This window comes from Drosophila subpulchrella, unplaced genomic scaffold (assembly GCF_014743375.2).
Source record: "Drosophila subpulchrella strain 33 F10 #4 breed RU33 unplaced genomic scaffold, RU_Dsub_v1.1 Primary Assembly Seq98, whole genome shotgun sequence".
NCBI lineage: Eukaryota > Metazoa > Arthropoda > Insecta > Diptera > Drosophilidae > Drosophila > Drosophila subpulchrella.
The window spans coordinates 40,001-47,500 of record NW_023665732.1 but is presented as its reverse complement, the minus strand read 5'-3'; the positions used below and the strand labels follow the sequence as shown (position 1 = coordinate 47,500).

The 7,500-nt window shown below is 34.7% G+C and overlaps 1 non-coding gene across 1 annotated transcript in view; it reads left to right on the top strand.

Moving 5' to 3' along the window:
- The window catches only part of LOC119562850, a 3,971-nt gene extending 492 nt beyond the window's left edge, over positions 1-3,479 (top strand). The window contains exon 1 of the ribosomal RNA XR_005222080.1: positions 1-3,479. This exon is cut by the window's left edge and continues 492 nt beyond it. This is a non-coding gene — a ribosomal RNA (large subunit ribosomal RNA).
- The last annotated feature ends 4,021 nt before the right edge of the window (positions 3,480-7,500 follow it).

Genomic DNA, 7,500 nt, shown 5'->3' with positions numbered 1-7,500 from the left:
AACAATATTATGATAATAGTGTGCATTTTTTCCATATAAGGACATTGTAATCTATTAGCATACAAAATTTATCATAAAATATAACTTATAGTTTATTCAAATTAATTTGCTTGCATTTTAACACAGAATAAATGTTATTAATTTGATAAAGTGCTGATAGATTTATATGAATACAGTGCGTTAATTTTTCGGAATTATATAATGGCATAATTATCATTGATTTTTGTGTTTATTATATGCACTTGTATGATTAACAATGCGAAAGATTCAGGATACCTTCGGGACCCGTCTTGAAACACGGACCAAGGAGTCTAACATATGTGCAAGTTATTGGGATATAAACCTAATAGCGTAATTAACTTGACTAATAATGGGATTAGTTTTTTAACTATTTATAGCTAATTAACACAATCCCGGGGCGTTCTATATAGTTATGTATAATGATATTTATATTATTTATGCCTCTAACTGGAACGTACCTTGAGCATATATGCTGTGACCCGAAAGATGGTGAACTATACTTGATCAGGTTGAAGTCAGGGGAAACCCTGATGGAAGACCGAAACAGTTCTGACGTGCAAATCGATTGTCAGAATTGAGTATAGGGGCGAAAGACCAATCGAACCATCTAGTAGCTGGTTCCTTCCGAAGTTTCCCTCAGGATAGCTGGTGCATTTTAATGTTATATAAAATAATCTTATCTGGTAAAGCGAATGATTAGAGGCCTTAGGGTCGAAACGATCTTAACCTATTCTCAAACTTTAAATGGGTAAGAACCTTAACTTTCTTGATATGAAGTTCAAGGTTATGATATAATGTGCCCAGTGGGCCACTTTTGGTAAGCAGAACTGGCGCTGTGGGATGAACCAAACGTAATGTTACGGTGCCCAAATTAACAACTCATGCAGATACCATGAAAGGCGTTGGTTGCTTAAAACAGCAGGACGGTGATCATGGAAGTCGAAATCCGCTAAGGAGTGTGTAACAACTCACCTGCCGAAGCAACTAGCCCTTAAAATGGATGGCGCTTAAGTTGTATACCTATACATTACCGCTAAAGTAGATGATTTATATTACTTGTGATATAAATTTTGAAACTTTAGTGAGTAGGAAGGTACAATGGTATGCGTAGAAGTGTTTGGCGTAAGCCTGCATGGAGCTGCCATTGGTACAGATCTTGGTGGTAGTAGCAAATAATCGAATGAGACCTTGGAGGACTGAAGTGGAGAAGGGTTTCGTGTGAACAGTGGTTGATCACGAGTTAGTCGGTCCTAAGTTCAAGGCGAAAGCCGAAAATTTTCAAGTAAAACACAAATGCCATACAAATATAATTATATTATATAAATCAAGCTAATTAATATACTTGAATAATTTTGAACGAAAGGGAATACGGTTCCAATTCCGTAACCTGTTGAGTATCCGTTTGTTATTAAATATGGGCCTCGTGCTCATCCTGGCAACAGGAACGACCATAAAGAAGCCGTCGAGAGATATCGGAAGAGTTTTCTTTTCTGTTTTATAGCCGTACTACCATGGAAGTCTTTCGCAGAGAGATATGGTAGATGGGCTAGAAGAGCATGACATATACTGTTGTGTCGATATTTTCTCCTCGGACCTTGAAAATTTATGGTGGGGACACGCAAACTTCTCAACAGGCCGTACCAATATCCGCAGCTGGTCTCCAAGGTGAAGAGTCTCTAGTCGATAGAATAATGTAGGTAAGGGAAGTCGGCAAATTAGATCCGTAACTTCGGGATAAGGATTGGCTCTGAAGATTGAGATAGTCGGGCTTGATTGGGAAACAATAACATGGTTTATGTGCTCGTTCTGGGTAAATAGAGTGTCTGGCATTTATGTTGGTCACTTGTTCCCCGGATAGTTTAGTTACGTAGCCAATTGTGGAACTTTCTTGCTAAAATTTTTAAGAATACTAATTGGGTTAAACCAATTAGTTCTTATTAATTATAACGATTATCAATTAACAATCAATTCAGAACTGGCACGGACTTGGGGAATCCGACTGTCTAATTAAAACAAAGCATTGTGATGGCCCTAGCGGGTGTTGACACAATGTGATTTCTGCCCAGTGCTCTGAATGTCAAAGTGAAGAAATTCAAGTAAGCGCGGGTCAACGGCGGGAGTAACTATGACTCTCTTAAGGTAGCCAAATGCCTCGTCATCTAATTAGTGACGCGCATGAATGGATTAACGAGATTCCTACTGTCCCTATCTACTATCTAGCGAAACCACAGCCAAGGGAACGGGCTTGGAATAATTAGCGGGGAAAGAAGACCCTTTTGAGCTTGACTCTAATCTGGCAGTGTAAGGAGACATAAGAGGTGTAGAATAAGTGGGAGATATTAGACTTCGGTTTGGTATCGCCAATGAAATACCACTACTCTTATTGTTTCCTTACTTACTTGATTAAATGGAACGTGTATCATTTCCTAGCCATTATACGGATATATTTATTATATCTTATGGTATTGGGTTTTGATGCAAGCTTCTTGATCAAAGTATCACGAGTTTGTTATATAATCGCAAACAAATTCTTTAATAAAACGGTGCATTTATGTATTTTTGATTTGAAAATTTGGTATAACTCCAATTACTCAGGTATGATCCAATTCAAGGACATTGCCAGGTAGGGAGTTTGACTGGGGCGGTACATCTCTCAAATAATAACGGAGGTGTCCCAAGGCCAGCTCAGTGCGGACAGAAACCACACATAGAGCAAAAGGGCAAATGCTGACTTGATCTCGGTGTTCAGTACACACAGGGACAGCAAAAGCTCGGCCTATCGATCCTTTTGGTTTAAAGAGTTTTTAACAAGAGGTGTCAGAAAAGTTACCATAGGGATAACTGGCTTGTGGCGGCCAAGCGTTCATAGCGACGTCGCTTTTTGATCCTTCGATGTCGGCTCTTCCTATCATTGTGAAGCAAAATTCACCAAGCGTTGGATTGTTCACCCATGCAAGGGAACGTGAGCTGGGTTTAGACCGTCGTGAGACAGGTTAGTTTTACCCTACTAATGACAAAACGTTGTTGCGACAGCATTCCTGCGTAGTACGAGAGGAACCGCAGGTACGGACCAATGGCACAATACTTGTTCGAGCGAACAGTGGTATGACGCTACGTCCGTTGGATTATGCCTGAACGCCTCTAAGGTCGTATCCGTGCTGGACTGCAATGATAAATAAGGGGCAATTTGCATTGTATGGCTTCTAAACCATTTAAAGTTTATAATTTACTTTATAAACGACAATGGATGTGATGCCAATGTAATTTGTAACATAGTAAATTGGGAGGATCTTTGATCACCTGATGCCGCGCTAGTTACATATAAAAGCATTATTTAATACAATGACAAAGCCTAGAATCAATTGTAAACGACTTTTGTAACAGGCAAGGTGTTGTAAGTGGTTGAGCAGCTGCCATACTGCGATCCACTGAAGCTTATCCTTTGCTTGATGATTCGATAATAAAGATGTTGCAAAGCGGGCATAATCATTATGCTTGCTTGCAGCATCGCACGCCACTTTGTTTGTGGTGTGTAAGGTAGGGAAGAAGAAATATAAAAGACCTAAATTGGAAACATCAATATATAAGTAAATATTGAACAAACAAAATGTATCGTCATCTTATTAGTGACGCGATGATAAAGTGGCAAACATATTCCATGTATAAATATTCCTATGGTATTAAAATTCAAGTAAAGAGGACATATATAAAAGTTTGTATATATGGTTCATTCAATGGTAGCAGCGGTTGGTTGGTTGGTGTCTGCTCCTCTTATTGTTCAAAACTTATGTTATGGTAGCAAGTCTATATCGTCATATTATTAGTGACGCGAAAAAGTAGTGGCAAAACATATTCCATGTATAAATAAATATTCCTATGGTATTGAAATTCAAGTAAAGAGGCCATTCAAGTAAAGAGGACTTATATAAATATAAGTATATGTTCCTTCAATGGTAGCAGCGCGGTTGGTTGGTTGGTGTGTCTGCTCCTCTTATTGTTCAAAACTTATGTTATGGTAGCAAGACTGTATCGTCATATTATTAGTGACGCGAAAAAGTAGTGGCAAAACATATTCCATGTATAAATATTCCTATGGTATTGAAATTCAAGTAAAGAGGACATATAAAATTACTATCAATGGTAGCAGTGGTTGGTTGGTTGGTGGTTGGTTGGCGGCTGCTCCTATTATTGTTCAAGACTTATGTTATGGTAGCAAGTCTGTATCGTCATATTAATTATTAGTGACGCGAAAAAGTAGTGGAAATCATATTCCATGTATAAATAGATTCCTATGGTAATGAAATTTTCAAGTAAAGAGAGGACCATTCAAGTAAGAGGACATATAAAAAGTAAGTATATGTTCCTCCAATGGTAGCAGTGGTTGGTTGGTTGGCGGCTGATCCTCTTATTGTTCAAAACTTATTTTATCAATATGAGTTTGGCAATACAATAAAGAAGACCAATCTAATCCATATAAAACTAAATGTATTATATGGATATGCTTAGGAAACCCATATATTCATAAAAAAAAATTATGTATAGAAAATTATACATATATCTTTTATATAAATGAATCGTATGGATATCGCCTTATGGTAGGTATAATAACTTTTTAAGGCATAATAATGTATAATATAGAAAATATACATTGAAATATAAATGCATTTTTATAGATATGGCGGCATATAAGTGCCATATACACAAGAATAAATAATAGAATTTACCAATATATAATTAAAATGAGATATATAAACCTAGTGAGGGGCTGCACTAGTATATGAATCGTATGGATATGGCTTATAGGTATAATACCTATAAGGCATAATAATGTATAACAAGTAAATATACATTGAAATGTGAATGCATTGTATGGATATGGCATATAAATGCCATATATATAGAAATAAATTGTATATCAATGATATAACAATTATAAACCTAGTGAGGGGCGGCACTAGTGAATGAATCGTATGGATATGGCTTATAGGTATAATACCTATAAGGCATAATAATGTATAATATAATAAATATACATTAAGATATGAATGGATTGTATAAATATGGCATAGAAATGCCATATACATAAGAATAAATGGTAGAATTTACCCATATATCACTGAAACACGATATATAAACCTAGTGATAGCTGGCACTAGTACTGTAAACAGGCACGTAGTAGTGCGTGGGGTAAAAAACTACTATAGGGAGGTGGTCGTTGGCGGGCCCCTCCTCGTATTGGTCAAAACTTATGTTATGCATATGAATTTGTCAATACTATATAGAACGCCAAGCATATCCATATAAACTATGGATATGCATAGAAATCCATACAAAAGTAAAAAAAAATTATGTATAGAAAAATATACATATATTTATATAAGTGAATCGTATGGATATGGCTTATAGGTATAATACCTATAAGGCATAATAATGTATAACAAGTAAATATACATTGAAATGTGAATGCATTGTATGGATATGGCATATAAATGCCATATATATAGAAATAAATTGTATATCAATGATATAACAATTATAAACCTAGTGAGGGGCGGCACTAGTGAATGAATCGTATGGATATGGCTTATAGGTATAATACCTATAAGGCATAATAATGTATAATATAATAAATATACATTAAGATATGAATGGATTGTATAAATATGGCATAGAAATGCCATATACATAAGAATAAATGGTAGAATTTACCCATATATCACTGAAACACGATATATAAACCTAGTGATAGCTGGCACTAGTACTGTAAACAGGCACGCAGTAGTGCGTGGGGTAAAAAACTACTATAGGGAGGTGGTCGTTGGCGGGCCCCTCCTCGTATTGGTCAAAACTTATGTTATGCATATGAATTTGTCAATACTATATAGAACGCCAAGCATATCCATATAAACTATGGATATGCATAGAAATCCATACAAAAGTAAAAAAAAATTATGTATAGAAAAATATACATATATTTATATAAGTGAATCGTATGGATATGGCTTATAGGTATAATACCTATAAGGCATAATAATGTATAACAAGTAAATATACATTGAAATGTGAATGCATTGTATGGATATGGCATATAAATGCCATATATATAGAAATAAATTGTATATCAATGATATAAAAATTATAAACCTAGTGAGGGGCGGCACTAGTGAATGAATCGTATGGATATGGCTTATAGGTATAATACCTATAAGGCATAATAATGTATAATATAATAAATATACATTAAGATATGAATGGATTGTATAAATATGGCATAGAAATGCCATATACATAAGAATAAATGGTAGAATTTACCCATATATCACTGAAACACGATATATAAACCTAGTGATAGCTGGCACTAGTACTGTAAACAGGCACGCAGTAGTGCGTGGGGTAAAAAACTACTATAGGGAGGTGGTCGTTGGCGGGCCCCTCCTCGTATTGGTCAAAACTTATGTTATGCGTAAACATATGATTTTGTCAATACTATAAAGAAAACTTGTTTTGTACATACAAAACTAAATGAATTATATGGATATTGAAAAATAAATGGCATTATATCCATATAATGAAAATATACTTGTATTCTCTTATTATAAGAGAGAATACCGTATAGTTGGTTGGCAAAGACAATTGAAAATACCCGAATTGCAGATGATGGGTTCAAAAACTACTATAGGGTGGTGTAGCAAATAATATGAAGATGATATATCCATATAATGGATATTCACTAGTATTCTCTTATTATAATAGAGAATACCATATAAATGGTTGGCAAAGACAATTGAAAATACCCGAATTGAAGTTGACGGGTTCAAAAACTATTATAGGGTGATGTAGCAAATAAAATAATGAAGATATATCCATATAATGGAATTATATGTGTATTCTCTTATTATATGAGAGAGTACCAAACGGTTGATTGGCAAAGACAATTGAAAATACCCGAATTAAAGATATTGGGTCCAAAAACTACTATAGGATGGTCAATGGGCCGGCCATCTACTATTGACGTGACAAAATACTGTCTGTCGGTAGAGAAGATATTAATCCGTCAAATTTGTTTCTTTATTCATTTATGAATATGAGACTTGGCTCCACGGTTAATATTTTAAGCCCAAAGATAATAATGTTGAAACAAAGGCCAAGGTTTCTATTATACATAGAATAACAAATTGTTTCCGAACTTTATCGTTAATCCAAATAAATAATTACAATTGAGGCAGGCTAATAATGATATATATTTTGTATTGATAATCTTGATATATATGTATATTGGTCTGCCATTATCACATACTGAGTTATGTGATAATTCCCTGCGGGGATAAATTAAAAGAGGTGTCCCTATATTAAAAGAAAATAATATATATATATATTATTTCTTCTAACGTACATATCATATATGCGCTCGGTTTTATATTATATATTACCAAAGAGTCTTATATGAATATATACAGATAAATTTTAAATTTATCATCA